Source organism: Equus asinus, chromosome 19, assembly GCF_041296235.1.
Source record: "Equus asinus isolate D_3611 breed Donkey chromosome 19, EquAss-T2T_v2, whole genome shotgun sequence".
Lineage (NCBI taxonomy): Eukaryota > Metazoa > Chordata > Mammalia > Perissodactyla > Equidae > Equus > Equus asinus.
Window position 1 is genome coordinate 8,314,946 of NC_091808.1, and position 26,235 is coordinate 8,341,180.

At 40.6% G+C, this 26,235-nt stretch overlaps 1 protein-coding gene across 12 annotated transcripts in view; it reads right to left on the reverse strand.

Moving 5' to 3' along the window:
• GIGYF2 (GRB10 interacting GYF protein 2) overlaps positions 1 to 22,458 on the reverse strand; it is a 126,825-nt gene extending 104,367 nt beyond the window's left edge. For 2 of the 12 annotated variants that reach the window (XM_070489390.1, XM_070489383.1), the window contains exons 1-4: positions 22,341 to 22,458; positions 19,037 to 19,106; positions 17,298 to 17,363; positions 12,029 to 12,140 (exon numbers count right to left, since the gene is read on the reverse strand). The gene's annotated coding sequence lies outside the window, so the exon portion shown is untranslated. Of the gene's footprint in view, positions 1 to 12,028; positions 12,141 to 17,297; positions 17,364 to 19,036; positions 19,107 to 21,402; positions 21,442 to 22,340 lie in introns of those variants that run through there. The other 10 variants (XM_070489388.1, XM_070489381.1, XM_070489391.1 and 7 more) reach the window with 8 other exon arrangements.
• Positions 22,459 to 26,235: the final 3,777 nt, after the last annotated feature.

Here is a 26,235-nt window from a genome sequence, read left to right on the forward strand (position 1 = left end):
AATTAGTTGGAATGGAAACTGGGCCTTATTTCTCAATTGTCCTAACGATGCAGTGAGGTATTGAAATGAGCGAAGTTTCGCCACCATTTAACCACCACAGAGCTAAACGTTTTCAACTCAAACTCCCAGGAGACTTGTGATCATTAGAAAACAGCTCTGAATTCTTACAGCACGTCAGGATTTGAACCAGACTCTGGAGGCCGTGCTCCCACCATGCTCTTCTGCCTCTGTAGATTGCCGTTTCTTCAAACTATGCCCTCCTTTTTCCTCCATGAACAGCACTATGCTATCTTTTACCTATCTTCATTTCCTTCCTACTTAGTCACCATTCCCCAAAAGTTTCTCTTCTTTTCTAACTTTCCTCCTAACTTTCCTATGCTGAGGAAAATATCTAAACTCTGTCTAGATATTGTCTTGAACCTTTTTTTTAAATCTACAATGGTGTTCTCTACTAACACTTTGGGTAGAACTATGTCTGCTAAATCATAGGGAAGCATGCAGGGAGTGGGGCTGTCACAACAATAACAAAGAAAAATTCTCCGACAAATTTCTAAATTGCTCCCCCCTCCCAAGGAAAGACTTTCACCCCTGCTGTGAATTACAGATTTGATTTTTTTCTCTCATGAACTATGTGGCACGCCTCGTGGATATCTATCTCATCAACAACTGATCCAGGTACTACTGTTTTCACAGTTCATGGTCAGCCAGGCTCAAAAGCCCAGAGTCATCTGAAACTCCATCCTCTTCTCTCTCTCTCGTATCTACTAATTTTGTCTCATATTTGGTCAATTCCTCTTTCAAAATTCCTCCTGCATTCTCCTTTCACTATAGTCAAACTTTTGTTAACTCATGTCTGCATTATCACAATAAAATTTCTAATTTGCTTCCCTGACTCAGCCTCTAACTACTCACATCCAACAAGATCAATCTTCATAAAGTATCACTCTGGTCATGCCTACCCCTCTTTAAAATAGTCAATACTTTGTATGATCAAAACTCCTAGCATTTTCGGTTCCTATCAATCTGACAACCCGTAGCTCCTCAACTCAATCTCCTACTGTTTCACCTCCAAACTCCAAGCCAAATGAGAACTTTCTACTCTTCACTGCATTCTCCTTCTGTGGTTCTGCTCATGCCATTCCTTTTCCTGAGAAGGCCTGCCCTCCCTCCCTTAGAATGGCCTGTATCAAACCAAGGATCCATTAAAATACCTACTTGATAAAATATTTCCCTAAGTAGAAAAAAAATGCTGCTCCCTCTGGAAAGGAAAATCTAAACAGAGGATGCAGTATTGGGATGGAATCTATAGGATTCAATACTGGGGGTGGGGTGCTTTTTGAATCTGTTTATAAAGCTTGAAAGGAAGGAGAAAATAGAAAAAGAAACAAATTTGGGAGGAAGGACACTTATGGTTTTGGACAAAATGAATTCCAGGTGCCTGAGAAGACACCCAACAGACGGTAATATGGTCTTTTGAACTCCAGTGTAGAGTCAGAATGGGAAGACAGAGATTTGGAAATGAATCTACAGAGTTGCAACCAAAAACTGACTGAAACTACCCCCAAAACAGAAATCAAGAAGGGACAAGCTCAAGCTACAAGAACAAAGCCTCAGCAAACATTGTGCAGGAGGATACATGAAGAAAGAGAAAGACCATGTGGTTACCTATCTCTAACCCCAACCTTTCACCTGAATTCAAATGCACTGACTCTAGCTTTCTCCACATTCACTCTTTCTAAAAGAGAACTCATACTACCTCCAGTAAGCAAGCAATCACTCTCCCCTCCCATCCATTCCCAACCCCCAAGGCACAAACGTTACTAGCCTAGTGTGTATGCCTGCATGCCTCTCTTCCCATTCTGACAAACATATATTCGCACATAAGTGGTGGGGAGGGGGCATTAGTTATTTGCTTTTACAAAACTAGAATCATATATTTTATTCCGAAATGTGCCTTTCTTTCTTATTGTATTTGCATGGACAAACATCTACTAAATATATGAAGAATAAACTCGGTGTTTTTAAAAGCTGTACAATGTTCCATAGAAATGGATGACTTTCAGTTTTTTGCCACTATAAACAATCCTGCAATAAACAACCTTCTACGTTGTTTCTACTCCCATTGCACAGATTTCCAAAGACACAGTTGTTGATCTAAAACAATGTATAATAAACATGCTCTCTTGATTTAATGTGAAGTTCATCAGTAATTTCAGTAGAATACACATTGTACATCTAAGAAGTTTCACATTGCTATTTTTAACTTTTCACCTAAATAGATCCTGACAACCACCTAGATTTTAAGCTTTTAAAAGAAAAGGGGTGGCTGGCCCCGTGGCCGAGTGGTTAAGTTCATGCGCTCTGCTTTGGCAGCCCAGGGTTTTGCCAGTTCGAACCCTGGGTGTGGACATGGCACTGCTCATCAAGCCATGCTGAGGCGGCATTCCACATGCCACAACTAGAAAGACCTCCAACTAAAAATACACAACTATGTACCAGGGGGCTTTGGGAGAAAAAGGAAAAACAAAATCCTAAAAAAAAAAAAAAGACAAGAGGTCCATACTGAACTTTTGTAAACTCATTCAGAATGATGACAGTGGTTACACACAGCAAGCATTCAAATACATGTTAAGTGAAGTTCAGACTCAGATTACAAGAATATGCTAAAGGTTTAAAAAAGAAAAAAAAACTATTGATCAAGACCAATTTCGCATCCCAAAAGTCTGCTCAAGCAACAAGAGTTCTAAACCACATGTGAACAAATCAGTTTCCAAAAATAACAGGTGCCATTCATTTTCCCTGAGTCTGAAAGCAAAGTCCAATGGCTACCATTCCTTTGAAAGGGCTGGTATAACTTAAAGAAGAAAATTTCATAGAAGCTAAAACAAGAAAGGATTGTAAAATCGTATCAGTATTCAAGTCAAAAAACATCTATCAAAAGCCTACTAAGTGTCAGTCCCTGCTAAGCCCTGGGGATATAAAGGCACTGCACTCAAGAAACTCTAGAGCTCACAAGAGGGAAACAATCTTCAACAGTACAGCATGAGGCTGCAGATGAGGGCCAGGGAGGGCTCACCGAGGAAGCAAGAGACGTAGCATGGAATGAAGTCCCAGAAGCAAGGGAACAGCCTAACAGAGCCCAAGAAGTGCCAGCAGTTCATGTCCACTGCCACCTACAAGAACAAGCTACAGGGGTGGGACTGCAGGGGTCCGAACCGTGGGGGGTGCATAATCAACGTTAAAAGTCAGATGCAACCCTTACTATATGCAAGACATCTGAAGACAATTAAACCAGAACTGACTTATCTATTTTACAATTAGGAAATTCCTAAACAGAAGACTAACATAATAGATCATTTTTTAACTTGAAAATATTTTAGATTACATACAGAGAAATTTTTTTGAAAAACACATACGTTTATATGTTCTTAAAAGCATAGAACATTTGTGGAATACACAAGAAACCTATGATACGCTTCCAGGGAGGGTGCCCGGGGGTAGAAAGTGGGCAAGAGCTATTTTTCATTGTGTCATCCTCTTGCACTTTTGAACATCTTCTCACATGGATCTTTAAATCAATTTTAAACAGTAAAATTCCGTTGACAGTACTAATAATAGAACAAATACAAATGAACAGCCCAACTGACTTGTTGTAGTGAAATTTTATCAAATTTAAATGCTGCTAAAGATGGAATTCTTATTTGCAAGATCACAAATCAAAAGGATACGGGACCTCTTTCTTTCTTTTATATTTTGCTCTTTTCCAAATTTTCAACAAGGGGCATTTATTGGGGGGCGGGAGTCCACTCCCATCTGACTTATTTTTTAAACTCAAAATTGCAAAAAGTTGAAAGCCGTTATTACTAGTGGCTGCCCAAAGGGACACAGGATCCCAGTCCTGAGCTCTGCTAGCCTCTCAACTTTCAAAACTAAACCCAAGTGTTTCTACAGAGTAACACACTTACTTCATAGACACAAATAAATGACTACAAGGTTAGGTTTTCTATAAAATATTTTCTAAAAATTCCATAAAATATTTTCTGTGATCCAATAAAAAAAAATCTGATGGATTCTGGTAACACTTTCTGATAATTCCTAACCAGATTACCTGAATAGGGACAAGGAATACAGTGACAATCCCTGACCTCAAAGTGTCAATTTAATAAAAAAGTAATTGATTAAAAAAGGCACTAATAATTACAATGTGATAAGGACTATACCGAACTATTCAAAGTAAACTCTGAGGGGAATCCTGGGGAGGTGACCCTAAAAAGAGAGGAAGTAACACTTAAGATCTGTTAACTCATAATACCTGCTAGCATTTACTGTGAGCTTACTACGTGCTTATGAAGAGTTCAAAGTGCTTCACATGGAGGCTCTTAATTTGAGACAGATACTTCAGCTGCACTTTGTAAATGAGGAAATGAGGCTCAGGGAAGTTTCACAGTTTGCCCAAGGTCAACCCATACAATGTGGACTCTAAAAACTGAAACTACTAAGAATGAGGCAAAGTCTGTAAGAATAAGGGGAGAGAGAGGAAGGTGGAGGGAGTGTGAAAGGACAAAGCTAGGCTGTTTGGGGAGATTATCCATTTTTAAAAACTACAGTGAAGACTGGTAAAGCAGTGGCCATATCACAGAAGTCTTTGTATTTTATACCCAAAGGGCAATGGAAAGCTATGAAAAGATTTGGGCAAGAAAGTATCTGAAATGAAATCTGCACTGTAGAAAGATCATTCAGGCTATCAGGAGGAGAATGAATTAGCAAGAGCTAAACAGAAAGGAGGCATGATAGAAATCCAGCAGATACCATGAAAACCAAATCTAAAATACTAGTAGAGAAGAGGGATGTTATAATAACTATATGCACTGACATGAAAAGATGTCAACAATATAGTAAGTGTTAAAAGCAGGTTTAAAATACAGAGAATATAATTACACTCAACACATTTTAAAATACATTCTTAGTGGGTATATATAGATATGCCCCAAGTAAATATGTTAATATTTACTCCTGAATGGTGGAATTACAGGTAATTCTTCTCCTAGTAAGTTTCTAATTTGTTTATACAACAAAGATAGTATTGACATGATTTTTGTTAAGTGGAAAAATTCAAAAGTTTCAAATATTGAGGTCAAAAAAGAAAAAGTCAGGAAAGTCTTCACTGGCTTCCACAATGAAGTCATTGGTGACCTGTAGAGTCAATTACAGAAGTGTGGTGGGGGACAAAGCCAGATTTCAGTGGGATGAGGAGTGGGTGGGAGGTGAGAAAGGTATGATTACAAATGCAGTCAACGCTTTCTAAAATCTCAGCTGTGAAAAGGTGAAGAAAAATGAAATAGAGTGGAAAGAAAAGTTCCATTTTTATTTTAGATGAAAATATCCTAATGGAAAAGTACTAGTAGAATCAAAATGTGAAGAAACAATTTAATTCAAATATGATGGAAGTGAAAGTCTCTGAGAAGGCAGGACAGAGGGGTTTCAGAGAACAAAAGGAAAAAGACCCTTTACTCCTATCCACTTGTGGCAAGAGGAAAGTAGATCCAAATGACTTAGAATGCCTCCAAGGTTATTTTTGTGAGTTGTTTTCTTTTGCGGGGATAAGAGAATTCACATTTGATGGCCTCAGTTTCCTCAGATAAGCAGGCATATCACAGAGAAGATAACAGAGAAAGGTTTGAGAAGAAAGAAGAAATGGCTAGCTGCTGTGACCTACAATGGTGGTGTGTTTCGGGTTTTTGCTTTTTTTTTTTTTTAGTGAGGAAAATTGGCCCTGAGCTAACATCTGTTGCCAATCCTCCTCTTTTTGCTTGAGGCCCACAAACCCTGGGCCTCTGAAGCAGAGCTTGCAAACTTAACCACTACATCACTGGGCTGGCCTCATGTTGTTGTTTTTTAAAATAAACTTTATTTAGGAATAATTACAGATTCACAGAAAGTTACAAAGATATTACAGACAGTTTCCTCAGTTTCCCCTAAAGTAAACAACTTACATTACCACAGTACATTTGTCAAAACCAAGAAACCAACATTGGTACATCACCATTAACTAAACTCCAGAGTTTATTCAGATTACACCAGTTTTTCACACAATGTCCTTGCTCTGTTCCAGGATCTAATCCAGGATACCACATTGCAGCTAACTACAGTAGTTCTGAAGGCCCAGTCAAGATGGAGACGGCACCTATCTGCATGATTGTGGGCTCCTTTCTCCAACACAGCAGCCTGGGTACAGGGCAGAGAGGGCTGACAACAGGACCGAACCAGGGTTAGGGTTTTGTCAGCTCAGTGAACGGAAGGATAAGAGGGTAAAGTGGAGGGTGCTGGCAAAAGTGTGATTTAGGCACAATGGGGAAGAAAGTAAAAACAGAAGAGAGTTTACAAATTTGAGATGTTAGTAACACCAAAACGTAGGTGTAGTAGGAATAAAAATGAAAGTACTAGAAGAATTAGAGATGGAGGCAAGTCAAGGAACCAGAGCCTGGGATGATTGGATGGGTCATCACATGGACTCTGAAGTCACCTCAGGATAATGGCAGAGGGGAGAGAAGACAATGAATCAAAGGATGAGACCACAAGATCTGACCTGATAATGAGGGGAACAGAAAGTTCTATTGTCAGACAGTGTGAACTTCAGAGGAAAAGAGATTCTGCATAAAGATGGAGGAATAATGGCGAGGGTGACTATACATCATCTATCATCTAAACCAGAAAACGTTTGTGTGAAAGGGGTGTTAATAATTACATAGAGACGATAAAAACCAGCACGTGAATGGAAAAGGATGAAGATCCTGATTCCACCTGCTAATGCACCTACCACTGTGCAGGAAAACGTATTGGGAACACTGGAGAGCTAAAGGGAAGGTAAAACTATCAGGGCAAGACAGGCTTCAATTACCTCAACAACACTGGAAAACATCAACAGTTTAACACGTGGAGAGGTTTAATACAAAAACGACATTTCAGACACATCAGTAGAAAGGTCTTGCAAAGGAATGAAACCATCAGAGACCAGGTCAAGGGGAGAAGAAACTAAGAGTGATATGAAGATGAGGCTCCAAAAAGGATGAATAACCACATGGAGACAGATGATGATAACACGTGGCAAAGTGGAATTATTCTCAGAAAACTAGCCTAGTCTTAGCATCTCTGAAATATAGAAGCACTCAAACCTTTGAGGAAGGAGTCAGAAAAGGACATAAAGTGGACATACTGGCATAAGGTGCTTCTGAGAAAATATCCGCAAAATATTCTGTTAGTTCTGAGACTGCCCTATTAGTTGATCTTTCTCGTGCTGAAAGCAACTGTGACGGTGCAGATGAGAAGGCTCTCACCTCTCTCCTCTGCCCTTTTCCTCCTCTGGCTACTCCAATTCTAAGGATAAGGACCTGTGACAAAGGTCTATCCTCAAATCTTACAGAGAGTTGACTTTAAAACAGCTGAGAGAATATTTCTACATAACCACTATTTCACACTTTATCCATTATTCATATGCCTTATAAGTGAATTCGAGTAATATATTCCTTCTGCAATTAATACAAGGAGGTTGGGCTTCTTCAATAAACTGCATCCTGTATTTGACAATGAATGTGATATAGTCTGGCCTTTCTGTCAACTTCTTAAAAACTCTGAGCTAATTTAGCCCTCACTAGCAATTATTTTATCTCCGATTACCAGTATAATTATTTTTCTTTTTCTCTATATATTTTTCCAGTTTTCCTGGCTTCCTCAGCTCCTCTTTGGGACCTCATCTATCACTGTGTATGTGAGTGCATGCTCAAGGAAGAAGAGAGAAGAAATCAATCTAGCTTTTTTTTAAATTTTTTTTAAAGATTGGCACCTGTGCTAACATCTGTTGCCAATCTTTTTTTGCCTTCTTTCTCTTCTTCTTCTCCCCAAATCCCCCCGGTACACAGTTGTGTATTCTAGTTGTGAGTGTCTCTGGTTGTGCTATGTGGGACACTGCCTCAGCACGGCTTCATGAGCAGTGCCATGTCCGCGCCCAGGACCCAAACTAGCGAAACCCTGGGCCACTGAAACGGATCGCGTGAACTTAAGCACTCGGCCACAGGGCTGGCCCCCTAGCTCCTTCTTATTGTTGGGTTTGCAACACAGAAAAGGGAAACCTTGGGGCTGGCCCCGTGGTCGAGTGGTTAAGTTCGCGCTCCGCTGCAGGCGGTCCAGTGTTTCGTTGGTTCGAATCCTGGGCGCGGACATGGCACTGCTCATCAAACCACGCTGAGGCAGCGTCCCACATGCCACAACTAGAAGGACCCACAACGAAGAATATACAACTATGTACCAGGGGGCTTTGGGGAGAAAAAGGAAAAAAATAAAATCTTTAAAAAAAAAAAAAAAAGAAAAGGCAAACCATGGCCTCTCAGATCTTAAGTCTACCATTTTCTCACAACCTGGCACAGTACTGAGGAGCCAGACGACTTCTGGGCACACACACTCACTATCAACACAAAGGAGCTGCAGGTGTATATAGTAAGTCCTGTCTGGACGAACACAGCAAGGAAAAGCTGAATCAGAATCCTGCACAGTGGGTGACAGTTCAACTCGGAGAGTATTTCCTGACACTGCCTCCGAAGAGAAGTCTCAAATTGATTAGCTACTACTATTCCACTAACAATTCAAAAGATATACTCCTTGGAAAACCCTCTGAATCTTTCTTATAAAAATTATCTGCTACTACAAATCTCCATTTCCTGGGTATGTAAAACTTACCCAGAAAAAGACTATGGCAAATCTAGGATGGAGCTAAGCCAGCCCTATGCACAGGCAGCCAACAAGACTAACAGAGAATGAACACCAAGGAATCTGAATCTGCCCTTACACTTCCTTACCTCCATTCTCTCAAAAGCAGAAAAGAGAGCTATTTCCCTAGCATTCATCACATATACCAAATAAATAGTTCTGGCCCACCAGCCAGCTACTATTTTTACTTTAGCCAGATCTGGATTAAGATAACACAAGATTAATAACTCCATTAACGTAAATTAGTTCAACCACTTCAGAAAACAGTTTGGCAGTATCTATCAAATCTAAATATACAACTACCTCATCATCCCATAATCTACTGCTAAACACACACTCAAGGGGAAACCTCTACCAAAAGACAAGTATATGATATTCATAGTAGCTTTATTCACATTACCAAAAACTGACATTTGGTTGTTATGTTCATCAATGCAAACGACCATCAAGAGGTGAATGAATAGGGGCTGGCCCGGTGGTGTAGTGGTTAGGTTCAGTGCACTCTGCTTTGGCGGCCCAGGTTTGCGGGTTCAGATCCTGGGTGTGGACCTACACCACTCGTCAGCCATGCTGTAGTGGCAACCCATATGCAAAACAGAGGAAGACTAGCATGGATGTTAGCTCAGGGCAAATCTTCCTCAAGCAAAAGGAGGAGAATTGGCAACAGATGTTAGCTCAGGGTGAATATTCCTCAGCAAAAAAAAAAGAGCTGAATGAATAAACAAATTATAACGCAGCTTCCAGGCTGGTGAACACACAAAGATGTGGAAAGGGTGTCACATCAGAGAGAGCCCTGAAGCTCCACACCCCTTCCCACAATACCTTGCCCTATGCACGGTGTTGCATCTGGCTGTTCCCAAGTTAGAAAACAATATTAATAACAAGACAAACTGACACCACATGCCTCCTGATGTGATGCACTGAGAAAGACATAGCATTACTTATATTCCTGACAATAATGCATAAACTGAAATTAATCCTGAAAAAAAATCAGATAAACCCAAATTGACAGACATAAAATCAATCGACTGTACTCTTCAAAAATATGAATGTCATAAAAGACAAAGGCTGAGGAACCATCCCAGATTATGGGAGACTAGAGGGAGAGAAAAACTAAGTGCAAGTACGATTCTTAATTCCATCCTGAACCAACAAAAAATATGCTATAAGAGACACTGAAGAGACAATTAGAATAATCTGAATAGAACCATGAATTAGATAATATTATCAATTTTAACTTTCAAGATTCTGAAATTTTTACTGATTATATAAAAATTATATACATACATACATGCATGTATGGAAAAACAAAAAACAGACAGAAAATGAATGATAAAGCAAATGCGAGAAAATGTTAAAAACCAGTGACTAAACGGGTCAATGGCAATACAAAAATTCTTAGTAATTTTTTGCAACTTTTCTGTAAGTTTGAAATTATTTCAAAATAAACTTTAAAAAAATTGCAGTACATTCATACAATGAAATACTACTCAGCAATAAAAAGGAAAAGAACCAATACTGTGTGAATCTCAGAGACGTCATGTTCAGCAAAAGCAGCCAGCCACCAAAGAATATATACTGTATGATTCCTTTTACAGGATGTACAATAGGTAAAATAATGGTGACAGAGTCAGAAAATTGCTCACCATGGCAAGTAGGGACTGAATGGGAGAGAGAAAAGGGAACCTTTTGGGGTGCTGGAAATGTCCACCATCTTGATCTAGGTGGTAATTACAGAAGTATATACATATGTAAGATTTTCCAACTACACACTTCAGATATGTGCACATATTTACTATATTTTATACCTCAATTTAAAAAGGTTAAAATAAACCATAAATAAATTAGTTAGAAAAAAAGCACAATTAAAAACTTTAGTGGACAAACACCATAATAGTCATACCTTGGAATATTCTCAGCAATAAAAAAATGAATTACTGATACATGTAGCAAGATGAATGAGTCACAGACATTATGCTAAGCAAAAGAAGCCAAACCCAAAAAGAATAAATACTAAATGATTCCATTTATATAAAATTCCAGAAGAGGCAAAATTAATCTATAGTCACAGAAGAGAAATCAGTTGGGGGGGAGGGGAAATGACTGGAACAAAAAGCAGGAGGAAACTTCTGGGACTGAGGAAAATGTTACACATCTTAATAGTGCTAATGGTTACAAGTATATACATTTGTCACAACTCATCAAAATGTACACTTCGTATGAGTGCACTTAAAATGAAGGCATTTTATGGTATATAAATTATAACTCAAAAAAGTTTATTTTTAAAAAGACTAAGCTTACTAAAAAGCAATGAATCCCAAAACTAGCGTTTTATATTTCTTTTATGTTAAATCACCTTTCTTTAAATCTGTTAAAATAGATGTTAAAAATAGTTTTGGATAAAATTTAAAACTGAGGAGCATGGGCTAGAACTGCGCTGTCTATATTATAAAGTACCCATTAGCCACATGTGGCTATCTCAAGTTAAATCAGTTAAAATTAACTAAAATTTAAAATTCAGTTGCTCAAGGGGGCAGAGGGACAGCACTTTACAGTGGACAAACATGACAAGGTATCAGTCAACCAAGTATCCAGGTCAACATTAACAGTGATGAATCATGTTACAGTACGTGCTCTTGATATGATGTAATGAAAACAGCACTTTACCTCTGTGGTCTTCCTCTCCAAAACCCATAACCCCAAACTAAATCATGAGAAAAACACCAAATTCCAATAGGAAGGCATTCTACAAAATACTTAAGTGTAGTCCTCAAAACTGTCAAGACTGTTAAAAACAGGGAAGTCTGAGAAACTGTCACAGCCAAGAGGAGCCTATGGATACCTGACTAAATGCAATGTGGGATCCCGGATGGGATCCTGCACCAGGAAAGAAAAGCTAGGTAAAACTAAGGAAATGTGAATGCACTATGGACTTTAGTTAATAACAATGTACCAATATTGGCTCATTGGTTTTAACAAATATACCACAGCAATATAAGATGTTAATAGTAAGCGAAACTGGTATAGCATACATGGGAGCTTTCTGTACATACTATCTTCTCAATTTCTCTGCAAATCTAAAACTCTTCTTAACAATAAAGCCTACTATAAAAATAAGAGAATTTGAGTCGTAATAAAAAGTGAAGTTTTTCTTACATTTAAAAAAATGCAGTTCCTCAGTCACTCTAACCACATTTCAAGTGCTCAACAGCCATATGCAGGTAGTGGCTACAGTATTTGACAGTACGGGGCCAGCCCAGTGACATACCAGTTAAGTTCGCACACACCAGTTTGGTGGCCTGGGGTTCACCAGTTCAGATCCCACGTGCAGACCTAGCACCGCTTGTCAAGCCATGCTGTAGCAGCATCCCACATAGAAACTAGAGGAAGATGGGCACAGATGTTAGCTCAGGGCCAGTCTTCCTCAAAAAAAAAATCTTCCCAGTATTTGACAGAGAAGATTTATAGAACATTTCCATCACAGCAGAAAGTTTTATTGGACAGTACTGGTGCAGAAGACTTTTTATAGGACTATTACAGAAGACTATAACTAATCGCAACTTAGGAACAAATCGCTATCTACTCAGTACTAAAAGCCCTCTCTGAAATCTAAAAACCCTCAATGATATGTTTATGCCAGTTTCTACTTCAAATTACTTTATTTAAAAAAAAAAATCAATGTTAACATATATATAAATGTAACACTGAAAAACCACTTCACTTCCCAGAGTAGCAATTCTCAAAGTACTATCTTCTGAAACTCTTTCAAGGTATCCAGGATATCAAAACTATTTTTATAATAATACTAAGATATTATTTGCATTTTTCACTGTGTTGGCACTGCACTGATCCAGCAAAGTAGTGATGGGTGAAACTGCTGGCACCTTAGCATCATTCAAGTTAATGGCACCAAACTGTACTAGCAGTCATTCTATCCTTCACTGCCACATGCCATAGCCTCACAAGAGGGGAAAAAAGTCAGTTTTACTTAAGAATGCCCTTGACAAAGCAGTTAAAACTATTAATTTTATTAATCTTGATCCCTGCATACACACGTTTTTAATGTTCTACATGATGAAATGGTAAGTGTGCATAAAGCACTTCTGGTGCATACCAAAGTCTCAAAGAAAGGCACTTATTTCGCTGTTTTGAGTTGCAAGCTCAACTAGCTGTTTCCTTTCAGGGACCATCACTTTGACTTGAAAGAACAGCTGACACATAAATATGGTTATCCAGACCCAGGTATTTCACAGATTTTTTTCAAAAATGAACAAAGTGACAGTCATTTCAAGGAAAACAATTGACAGTACTTGTTGCCAATTATAGTATTTGAGCTTTCGAGCAAAAATTAGAATTTTGGAAAACTTCTATTCACCATCATGAGCTTGGTGAACTTTCCAGTACTTCGACTTTCCCAGTACTTAAAGGCTTTTCTGATGGTGTTGATATTAATAAATGGGATTTTTTGATACTATATAACATAAAATATCCATTCAAAGTTCAAGACAGACCAATGGATTTTAATGAGTACAGAAAAATGCATTGATATAATTCAGATTTCACATTGCAACTAACCTTTAAAAACTATTTGTCGAATTTTACTGTAATATTGAAGAATATCTGCAATGATCTGAAAAGCTCTTAAAACATTCTTTCCTTTTCTAACTACATAATATCTTTGTGAGGATGAGTTTCCTTCACGTACTTCAACCAAAGTAATAAACAGCAATGGATTGAACGCAGAAGCAGATATGAGAATCCAGCTGCCTTCTACAAAGCAAGACATAAAAGCAATTTGCAAAAAGGTAAAACAATGCCACTCCTGTCACCAAGTGTTTTAGAAAAATGAGTATTTTTCATTAAAAATGTTTATGTTAACATGTTAATGAGATTATTCTTAAGTAAATTAATAAATCATTTTAAATTTCTCAATATAGATAGCTATAACTAAAAATAAAAGCTTTTTGAAGTTCTCTAACTTTAAAGAGGGTAAAGGAGCCCTAAGATCAAAAAGTTGAGAACATATATCTCAGAGGGAAAAACGACAAAAGAAATACATAAATTAACTCAGAACATACATACATACCCTGGAAAGCATATCAAGGGGCACAAACTATCACTGACAAGAACACCAAGATACAAAATGGGACGCTCAAAAAGTATCTAGTGTTTTAGGGGGCCAGCCCCATGGCTGAGTGGTTAAGTGCACACGCTTCGCTTCAGCAGCCCAGGGTTTTACCAGTTCGGATCCCGGGCGCGGACATAGCACCACTCATAAGGCCATGCTGAGGCAGCATCCCACATGCCGTAACTAGAAGGACCCACAACTAAAAACACGCAACTATGTACTAGGGGGTATTGGGGAGAAAAAGGAAAACTAAAATCTTTAAAAAAAAATGTTATCTTGCCTTTTAAAATCCTATCTTTTCCAAGGACACAGAGACTTCACATTTTGAAATTTCCTTACGTGATGTTTTAATTGCCTCTGCCACTGGCTGTAAGCCCCATGAAGACAGGACCTAGTGCATTTTGCTCAGCACTAGAGCTAGCGCAATACTTGGCACAAAGCAGTATTCAGATATAAGTTGGAATGAAAACAAAAAGACAAAAGACTCAGGAACAGAACCCACTGACATCTCTATTCAAATTATAAAGATGAAATTTTACAATCAAAATTTAACTATTTACAAAATAATCATCATCATAAAAGCTACGACTCATTGAGGGCCTATTTACTATGTGCCAGGCATTATACTGGGCATCTTAGATTTTTACTTCCCACAACCACCATGGGATACACTTTACAGGTAAGGAAAACAAGGCTCCAAGAGGTCAACTCATTTAAGTTACAGATAATAAGTGACAGAAAATTAAACCCACATTTCTCCGCTTAAAACACCACAAGCTTTTCACTACATACTGATATACTGCTCAACACTGCCTGGCTACCTTTTTTTTCCATTTCCTTGCAATTTTCATAGGAATTCATTTTGTGGAGTCACTTTTTCTCCTTTTCCCAGTCTCCCACTCCATTCCACTATCCTCCACCTTTAACCCTTTGCATCACTCAATTGGGCAATACAGTAAGCCCTCTGGTTAGTGAAGAGTACATATACACTCTATCAGAAACTTCATTAACATTGGTGGAAGTAGTACACTAAAAAAGAGTACACATATGAATTAAGGCTCTCTGGCCCACTGATCTTGCAGGATGGCTTCACATCCAGTTACTCAACTGGCCATGATTTGGGCAACAACACCTCGATTCCCAAGGGGCTAACTAGGAGAGCCCGGGGATGTGGCCATCTGTTCACAGCATGAGCCACGATTTACCCATTAGAAAGTATCAAGACAGTACCTCTGCCAATTCCTTGTCAGTCTTAGCAACCAAAGGACCACTACTGAAGAGACCAGAGCTCCCAAGACTTCCTCCAGGCCCAGAAGAACTTGAATAAAAGGAGCTTTGTTCCCAAACAACACATTGACCACAATAGCACTATAAGAAAAAAAGCTATTACTGTTACTATCATTCTTCCCACTGCTTCTGAACAATATGTAAATGTCTCCCCTTTTCCCCCCCTTATGTAAAAGGAGAACAAAATTAGCAACCAGTAAACTATTCCAGGAAAAATTACAATGCCATAAACATCATCATGTCATTTGATAATCTCACCACAAGCCAATGTTTCCCAGAGAGGGATCCCCAGAGGCTGTGGAAGTTTTACATTGATTATGTGGAAATCTTTTTAAACCTCACAAAGCCCTGAATAAGCCTTACCTCAACATCCAGATTAAAGAAAACATATGATATGGAAAAGGACTCTTCTAATTTAAAAATGAATTCAACTGCAAAGTGCTAAAGAAAGTTTGGCTGAAAAAAAAGTATCATAGGAAGTCACACCTGTGGCCTGTCATTCGCTACATCACTCTATAATAGATCACTTTTCTTAGTAATCCCTAGGCTTTGCACCCAAAATCTCAAGATACTAATATACTAACATAAGACTTAAGTAATAAAAAATTACTTAAGCAATTAGATGTCATCAAGTAACTACAAGCAACAAAAAAAATAAATACAGTCATGCGCCATGTAACGATGCTTCGGTCACGGACGGACTGCATACACGACTGTGGCCCTGTCAGATCAGCACTAAAGAGCCAAGGTGTGAAGTAGGCTCTACCATGTAGGTTTGTATAAGTACACTTTATGACATTCGTACGACAAAATCACCTAACAATGCACTTCTCCCAACATATGTATCCCTGTTACGTGACACGGGACTGTAAACAGGACTTTAAAATGCTCCGTGGAAAAAACAAAAGTTTGCTTCAATATTACCTAATAATTCTAGAACACTGTCTCACTGATCCTTTTGAAAGCCCCTGCTACCACTCAAATAATGTGAGTATACGTTCACATACAGAAGTCACACATTTCAAATTCTCTATAGCTTCCTAATATTCAAGGGTTGCTTAATACTGTAAAAAGTACCCAGAAATTAAAATTTATAAAAGCAATCAATGAAAAATAACCAATGAATTTTTCCACAAACTAAGCCTCTCATTTGCGTATGTTCATTTGCTAAACCTTTATCCCAGATACTCCCCTGAACTCCCCAAATCAAGAACTTTTGCTAAAACACTGCACTAGGAAGTTCCAACAAGTATGATAGGTGAGATCTCCTGGCCTCATTCACCAAAAGATATGCACATATTTTAACTCTTCAGGACACATAAACTGAAACTGCCGAGCTATATACACAAAGCTTTTCTAGGAAAAGGAAAAACATCTAGAAGCTTCTGTGGGATTCTGCCTAGAATAGCCAACACTCCACCTTCTCTGAGACTTGCCCCCATCCTTAGGAGTGGAACCTTTCAGCTAACTTTGTTTGCACTTCTAGACTTCAACCCCATGGTCATACTAATTGGACCAATGATGGAGGACTAGATCAAGTTCAACCAATCAAATTTTCCCTCCCAGGAATTTGAAATGTGGACACTGAAGTAGGAACCAACTGGCTAGTAGCACTACAGCTTGAGTTCATGTATGGCTCCAGGAAAATTGCAGTGGCAATATTCTTCCATGTGTTTGTTAAAGCAGAAAAAGCCAGACTGTGGAAAGACAACTAAATCAGGACAAAAAGAGACACGAGGACACCGACCAGCCAGTAGGGAGAAAAATGCCTCTGGACTACCTTGGCTCCTGAATGCTTCCCAGTTTCTGATTCATGTCCTTCATGAAGCCAACTTCTCTTGGGCTCTTTAAGATACCTCCTTACCCCTGCACCTAAAGCATTCCTGTTTCATGCCATCAAAAATCATTACGACAGTTTACGACCCAAATTTACACAAGGATCAGTGCAGAAAGGGTAGGATTATTCTTATCATACATAAAGTATCTGAGCAGTATCACAGAAGTTGTTCTATTCACTGCCTATAACCTCAGGAGAAATAATAGGACAAAAATAACCAAAACCTTAAAAGCAAAAATCATGTTTGCATAAGCCCTCAGCTTTGTGCTTCCCTTCAACACTCACCTGTTCAAAAGTACTGCCGGTTCACAGCAGGAGGTTTGAGTAGACGATGTTCAGGTCCTTTTAACACTGCAAATAATAAAAGTATTAAAGTAAATACCCAGCATTCTCTTAGGAAACTTTAAAAACATAATTTTTTATCATGAATATGTTTTACAGGAAATGGATCCCAAACCTGGTTGAAATATTAGAATCACTTGGTATGCTTGTAGACTAGATTCCCTGTCCTAACATCTAGAGGGTCTCTCTCAGCAGCTATTGAGGGGAACTGAAAATTACACATTTTTAACAAAAGTTCTAAGTGATTCTGATGAAGCTAACAAATGAGCACCACTATAGGGTTTCAGGAAAGCGATTATTTGGGGTTTTCATTCAAACGCACATAGAGATTTGGCATTAACTTTTTTTAACTATCTGAGAAAAACAACAGCTGGCAACAGAGCAATACAATATGTATCCTATGCAAATAATCAATGAGCCCCAAGAAGAATGACCACTGCCAAAATGTCCAAGGAGCAAAGCTCCAGGTGAGCTTTCAGTTGCAAAATAACAAACTTCTTTTAATGCTCTGTTGAGACAGTAGCTTAAAAATCCACAAAATGATATTTCAACAGACAGGGTGTGGACCGAACACAATAGTTTCAAGTGGTTTCTTAGCTAAAATCAAATGATGTTTTGAATGCTGCCACTACAGAGTCAAAAAACGATAATTAAAAATTAAAGTTGAGGAGCCGGCCTGGTGGCACAGCCGTTAAGTGCACATGTTCCGCTTCTCGGCGGCCTGGGGTTCACCAGTTCGGATCCCAGGTGCGGACACGGCACCGCTTGGCAAGCCATGCTGTGGTAGGCGGCCCATATATAAAGTAGAGGAAGATGGGCACGGATGTTAGCTCAGGGCCAGTCTTCCTCCGTGAAAAAAGGAGGACTGGCAGCAGTTAGCTCAGGGCTAATCCTCCTCAAAAAAAAAAAAAAAAATTAAAGTTGACAATTTTATTAATAGCAAGAAAGCAACTCAAGAAAGTCACTTCCACCTTTGATTTAATTTTGCAAAAAAAGAGCCATGTTATAATGTCCAAAAGATCATCCAACTCTCCCCACTACACCCTACTTTTTATAAGCGCAGGCAGAAAAAAAGAGGGGAGAACTAGATAACAAACTCTTCTCTGGGTCTAACTCAAGAGAACAATCTCTAGGGTACCTCCTATTATAAGTACTTAAGTCCAAGTTCAATGAAACTCTGTAGTTAACAAGAAAATATAAAATTGTGTTCCTTATCATTTGAAGTAGGGAAGTATGTAATACTTAGAAAACATGTTTAAAAAATTAATTTTGGCCACTTAAGAGAATACTCTTGTTTCTCAAACTTTTCCCCTCTTCTCCCTCAACCTCACACAAAATTATGAACAATTCAACAAAGGTATCATTTTGCATTCCTGTATAATTAATCTAGTATATTTCTCAGTCATCTGAGAGCATTAAAAAATGAAAAAATGATAATGTCAAGAAATATTAGGATTCTAACGATAAGGAAGTTGCCTGTGGAGTAAAAATCTACTTCTATCTTTAAAGATACACAATTCTTCAGGGCATTAAAAATGAATGGAAATCTCAGGACTTTATCACCACAAAATTCTAGCGGAGGGCAAGGGGGAAATAATAGCTTGTGTTCAGAATTTTACAAAGACAAACAAATACTATTAAGGCAATTCAAACTGTTGAAGGAAAATGGACATTTAACTTGCCTCTAAGATACCTGGATTAACACCAACAAAGGCTGTAGATTCAACCTAATGAGACTGGTCCCACTATAATCTATAAGAAATAGAATAAAACAGAAAGTACTGAAAATTTAGTCAGCAAGGGCTAATGGAGAACTGCAAATGAAGTCAGTCTTTGAAAATGGCACAAATCAGAGATCTTTTAAAAGGACAAGCATAAGAGGGACAGTAATCATCTTTTCATCCCGAAAGGTTCTCCCAGATTGCAATCACTATCAATAGTGTCATCTTCCAGTGTGAAGGTCAACAAAAAGACAATAGACATATGGAGTATTAAAATGCAGAGTCATGAGAACAAATGAGCTGATATGACATCAAAGACATTATAATTTGGAAACGTCATTTTGAAAATTCAACAAAGGAACAAGAGAGAACAAGGCTATTCGTTAAAAACACTACCTCATCACTATGTCACCATTTAGCCAAGGAGCTCCACTCACACCCTCAAGTTCTATTTCCTATCTTCTCATGATTTTCAGGCAAACCTATGACAATTTATTTCTCATACATGCAACTCACCAGCAAAAGCATTTCAAAATCAAAATATTAAATTCCTCAACTGAATTAAAATGAAAGAGGATATGTATGAAAGCTCAGTAATAAGAATATGGAGGTAAGCTGGAAAGAAATCAGAGAAATTTTCTTTCCAAAGAAAACAGCTTATTAAGTAGCAAATTAATTGGAGAACTAGTCCGAAAGGTAAAAGTGTAGGAATAAAAAATGCAGCACAGAAAGCTCTACACATGCAAAATGCTATAAAAGATATACCAACAAATGAGTGGAATAGTCCCTGAGCAATTTAAAATTAGGCTGGACAGCAGAGAGATAATTAAGAGGAATTCTGCACTAACGATATTAAGTACAACGTGAGTTAATACACTGATTCCACCTTCCTTTCAGGTTCTATTCCTTAATGATCTATGTCTAAACTTCAAAGGAAATTCATTTCCCTACATTTTCAAATATTCTGAAGTATTCCAAAGATCCCCTTCTTACAAAGCAATTCTTTTTGAAAAATCCTTTTAGGCAGTTTATCATCAATCTCATTTAAAAACTTACTTTTGAGAAGGATATTTCACGACAACTTCTTGAAATATGAGCATCATATTTATATGAGCTCCTGAATTTTTCCAAATCAGGCTGGGGGTGTCATGGGGAGGGAAGTGGGTTGGCCATACTGGCCCAAATTTCCAGAATATGATTTCCCTTTCTAAGAGTCTCAAGAAATGTAGGAAAAGATTCCAGGACACTGGCTAACCCCTCTCATCTCCTAGTACCAAGGAGCTAGGTACACAATTCCTACTAGCCTCCCTCTGACTTGTGGCTCTCCGGCTAGGCTAGCCTCCACACTTTTCCCAGCCACACCAGATCTGCTCCCACTTCAGTCTGTGCCTCAGCATCTTAGCCCTCACTTCTGGAGCCTGGAACATGCCTCCTCCATAGAGCACAGGAACAGCTTTCACCTGTGTCAGGCCTTTCCTCAAATGTTCGATTTTCCATGAGACCTTCCTGGGCCTGAAAATTAACCCTCCCCCAACTTCCTATTATCCTATTTCCCTGTCTCAGTTTTTTCCACATCACTTACCACTACACTATATATTTTACCTAAGATTTTATTTATCTGTCTAGAAATGAGCTCCAAGGAGACAGGAAATTCTTGGTCTGTTTTGCTCCAAGCACACAACAGTGTAGTAGGGTCTCAATATCTGTCAAATAAATGAATGCATGAATGAATGAATAAGTGAATGAAAGCACATGGTCCCTTCTCTCTCCTTAGTGTCAAAATTCTAAAATGCTTGTCAACTACAGACAAGGTGTGATGCTCTTTCTTTTCTAGTGAATCACCACCATGACCAGTGTATTCCTTGGTGTTAAATGTCAAAGAAAGGATTGCGTGACGTTTTTCCGGAAACATGCCACTTCTAAATTTTTTTTTCTAGTGTCCTCTACTGATGTCAACATCTGATGTAACAGAAAAGAACACACGGATTCCAGGTGGAGCACTCTCAAAGCTGCTACACTAACTAGTAAAACACACAAAAACAATGAATGAGAGAACGCATTTGTGCTCTGATCAAAATGGACAAACTCCGTAAGGCCAGAGCTGCACATATTAGAAAAACGAAGGTGAATATACAGAAAGGATGACACAAAAAAAATTTCTAATGTCGCAAGTCATTAAATTCTAAAAGAGAAAGACTACGTAAGTAAAGATTATCTGCCCTGCACACAACACTGGGAATCAAAACTGCCTATAACACTGGCTAAGAAGCCGTGCACAGGTCCTGGCCCCTTCCTCAATTTCTTGCCAGTTAAGTTGCAATACTTACCTTTCTTACAGAGAGAGTAGGTGTGCTTAAGTGCTTTGACTTTCAGGGAAAGGAAGTATTAAAAAAAAGAAAGAAAGAAAGAAAAAAGTGGTATATAAATGCAAAGCAACGTTATTGCTTCCCAAACACGGTCAGACAACCTGCTTCTTGCACACCCCCGTCCCTGGTCGCCTGATTTACTGGTTCGGCCACAAAACTGAAATCTTCAGAGTGCTTCGTGGGAAAGTGCTGACACTTAAGGCCAATGCCCATTTATTCCAACCTGATGGGAACATTCGGCTCCCACAGCTGCCACGGGCTCTACTTTGCCCGACCTCGGTCCCAGGTCCCGATCGTGGCCCCACCTCGCCTCGGGCCTGGTCCAGACCCAGTCCTCTGGCCGTGGAAGGAGGCTGCCCAGGGCAGATGCTCGGTGAGGAAGGCCAGGGCGAACCTCCCAGGGGCCAGGTGTGGGGAGGAGGGCCGGCGGGAGCAGCTGTCTGGCCGCAGCAGCTGTTCCCCGGGCACCCCGAGGCTGGGCGAGCGGGCGGGCGGCCCCGAGAAGCAGGTAGCCGATGGCGAGCCCTCCGGCCCCGAGCAAGCCGGCCTGACACTGCCCACCCGCCACCCTCCTCGCTTCCCCGGCACCCCCGCGATGCCCACGGCCCGGGAGAAGGGGGCGCCCGGGCGCCGCGGCCGATACGCGCCCGGGCCCGGCGTGGCCCCCGCCGGGGAGGAGGCTCCCTCCGGCCCCGCACCTGACCTGTCCCCTCTCCTGACGCCCGCCCGGCCGCGGCCGCAGCCGGGGCGGCCTGTGGGTGCCCATGCGGCGGGGCCGGGGCCGCCCAGGGCGAGGGGGACGCGAGCGCGGGCGGCAGGCCTTGGCGGCCCGGCGGGGGCGGCGGAGCGGGGGCGCGGAGCCGGGCCAGGCGGGGGAGCGAGACGGAGCGGCTGGTTACCTGCGGTCCGGGACAGGGAGTCTCTCAGAACCCGTCAGTCCTCAGCCTCAACAACACAAGATGGCCGACACGTCGCCACGCGCGTCACGTGACAGCGCGCGCGTCCGCCACGCCCCCTGCTCCGCCCCCGCCACGCCCCGCCTCTCTCCCTGTTCCTTCAGCCTCCCACGACATCCTTCCTTTCCGCTGCTCCCGCCCCTTTTCCCGGGACACGCCCCCTCCCGAGCCCCGGATGTCAGGCTGGAGGCGGCAGGGCGGCGGCAGGGCGCAGGCGCGTGAGGGTGGCGGGGTCGGGGACCCTGGTCTGTCCTTGGGTTGAGTCGAGTTGGTGTCCAGAGTTGGACCCGGGCCGAGGCACCCTGTGACTCACCGTCCTAGGCGCCCAATCCAGAGTCCGTTCGCGGTTCAAAAAAATTGCATCATGGACGAGCTGATTTTCCAAACTAGAACTTTTCCACAGCTTTCCGTCCAGTATTTCCTGCCCATTTGCCATGCTAGAGAAAATGGGGAAGCGACAGATGCTCAAGTTGAAAGCAGTTTCTCTACTTGTTAACGGTTCTGGTAGAACTGGGAATTCATTCTAGAGTCTTTGGAATGTGACAGCTGGGAAGGACTTAAGAGCTCTGACCCCCTCCTAGTGCATCCGGGGCTGTAACACGTTTGCCTAAAAATCTCCCATTTGGGGTTTGCCAGATAAAGTACAGGACGCCCAGCAATACAGGGGACATACACTAAAAAATTATTCGTTGTTTTTCTGAAGTTCTAATTTTAGCTGGGCGTCCTGTATCTGTATTTGCTGAATCTGGCAACTCTACTCTTCTCAGGTCATCCCCTTCTTTCCTTGTGCCTCAATATCTCCTTTTTCTTTTCACAGGATCCTTCCCATCAGCTTTTAATAGTATTCAAATGTCTTCCATCTTAAAATTTATTTATTTATTTATTTATTTGGTGAGGAAGATTGGCCCTGAGCTAACATCTGTGCCGATCTTGCTCTATTTTGCATATGGGATGCTGCCACAGCACAGCTTGATGAGCAATTTGCCTAGGATCAGACCGTGAACCCTGGGGCTCTGAAGCAGAGTGTGTGAACCCAATGAATACACCCGCAACCTGGCTGGCCCCTTAAAATTTAATTTTAAAAACTACAGTTACCCCTCCAACTACCTCCCTACTGTTTATTCCTTTTCAAAGCCAAACTACACAGGAAAGTTATTTATAAACACTTTCCCAATTCCCACACCTGGGCGAGTAATCATTAACTATTCTAGTGTGGCTACTCCCATCCACCTATTGCTTATCCTAAGGACACCTCAACCTACAAGTTGATGACTGGAGTTTTTCAGCCCTTATCTTGGCTTAGCACTTCCCCGTCTTCAACATGATTGACCACTCCCTATTTTCTGAAATACTTTTTTCCTTGGGCTTTATGCCCTTGCTCCGAGTGTGGTCTGTGGACCAGCAGCATCAGCATCATTTGGAAGCTTGTCAGCAATGCAGAATCTCAAATGAGCCCTTCACATTCTGCCGAACTCTCGACCTTCTATCGTCCATATTGTTCCTCTCCCCTTCCTCTTTCTCCCCTGAACTTAATGCTCCAGATATGTTATTCTGGAGGGTCCTTAAGTATGCCATTCTGGGGGCTGGCCCCATGGCCAAGTGGTTAAGTCTGCACACTCCGCTTCAGCAGCCCAGGGTTTAGCCAGTTTGGATCCTGGGTGTGGACATGGCACTGCTCATCAGGCCATGTTGAGGAGCCATCCCACATGCCAGAACTAGAAGGACCCACAACTAAAAAAAATATGTACAACTATCTACTGGGGGTATTTGGGGAGAAAAAGCAGGAAAAAAAAAAGATTGACAACAGTTGTTAGCTCAGGTGCCAATCTAAAAAAATATATATATATATATATATGCCATTCTGTTTAAACCCTTGCCCATTTGGTTCCCTCTCGTTACAATGCCATTTCCAACACTTATCCCAATTCTCACCAACCTGCATAACTCTTACTCATCTTTAAAAGCATAAATCATATGTTACTGCCTCTGTGAAGCTTTCTTTAACCCTCTCCCGTAGACAGAAGAACTCACCCCTTGAACTGTCACTTTTAAGAAAAGTAATCCTAATGCTTGTCTTGTGCCACCCACCATTAGCACTTTACTTGCATTCTCTCTTATAACCCTGGCCAGAGTGCTACAGAGTAGGACAGAAAGCCAGCCAGTCACCAGAGAAAAGCACTTACATTCTCCACATGTCAGCCAGGACTTCCTAGCCCAGGCTGGCTGATGGCAGAGCCCGTGTCCCTAACCAGCTTGGCATGCCACCTCTCTGATGCTATGCTACCTGTATATACCTGTGCCTGTAATTATATGTGTATAATTAAGGTATAATTCACATACAGTAACATTTAGCATTTTTAATGTGCAGTTCTGCAACTTTTGACAAATGCACACAGGTTGTGTGTAACTCGCACTAAAATCAAGGTATGGAACAATCCCATCACCCACAGAAGTTCCCCCAGTGACCCTTTGTCATTAGCCCTAACCCCGCCAGCCAGCCCGACACCACTGTTCTGTTTTCTGTCCTTATAGGATAGCACTTCTTTTTCATTGCTGAGTAGTATTTCCTTGTATGTGTGCACTATATTTGTTTATCCATTCTCCAGGTGAAGAACATCTGGGTTGTTTCCAATTTGGAGAGATTATTAATAAAGCTGCTATAAATATTCACATGCAGATATTTGTGTGAACATAGATTTTTGTTTCACTTGGGTAAATATCTAGGAATGGGATTGGTGGTCACTGGTGTTTGTAGAAATGCCAAACTATTTTTCAGAGTGTCTTAGCTGTATTTTTAGCTGTAAACTGTAAGCTTCCAGAGAACAGGAACCGAATCTGAGGGATGATGATGATGCTGACGAAAGCCAACAAAATCCCGTGCTTTTAACCATTACGTATACTGTGTTATTCAACTTTGCATCCTCAGCAGCTGGCACTGTCTTAGCACACAGTAGACACTCAATAAATACCTATAGAATCAAATAAATTCTTGACTGCTCCCCAGAAAGGGTGCTTTCCTCTTCCCATTTTACTCACTCTGTCTCTCCAATGTTTCATTAAATCGTGGTTTTAAAATTACGACAGTAGACTGATGCCTGCCCTACTTAGAGATAATAACAAAGTTTCAGCTTTGTTGCATCATTGATAGAAATAAGGAAGTTGAGAATAACAGATCAATGGGGGGAGAGAGAGTAAGGAGTTCAGCCCGAAATGAGTTTAACGTGTAATGAATGTAGGTTGATCAACTGTGACAGATTGTATTTTTCTAAAGATGGCAGCAACAATAGCTTCTATCCAAGATACTGCTCTAGAACCTTGCCACTGCCCTTTCCAGAGGTAGAGTCTAATGCCCCTCTGCTCAGACCCTTGTAGCCCATAGAATGGGGTGGAAGTGAAACGAAGTGACTGCCAATGCTAGATCATAAAGGTGATAGAGTTTCTACCTTGTTTCCTCAAACAGTCTCTTTTGAAGCAAGAGCTGCCATATAGTAAGTCCAAATGCCCTGAGACAGCTATTCTGTTAGGAAGCCCAGACCACAAGGAGAGGCCCATGTAGTTGCCCCCTTCAACAGCCCCAGCTGAAGTCCCAGCGTCAACAACCAGACATTTGAGTGAAAAATGCCACCAGATGGTTCTACCCCAGTTGTTGAGTGACCCCCAGGCGACTTGGGTCCAAATCCAAGACATCATGAAGCAAGGACAAGCATCCTCACTGTGTCTTGTCTGAATTCCTGACCCATCAATTCCATGAGCATAATAAAATGGTTGTTGTAAGCCACTAAGTTTTGCAGTTATTTGTTACAGTGCAATAGTGACTGGAACACCGTTGTTATGGAGC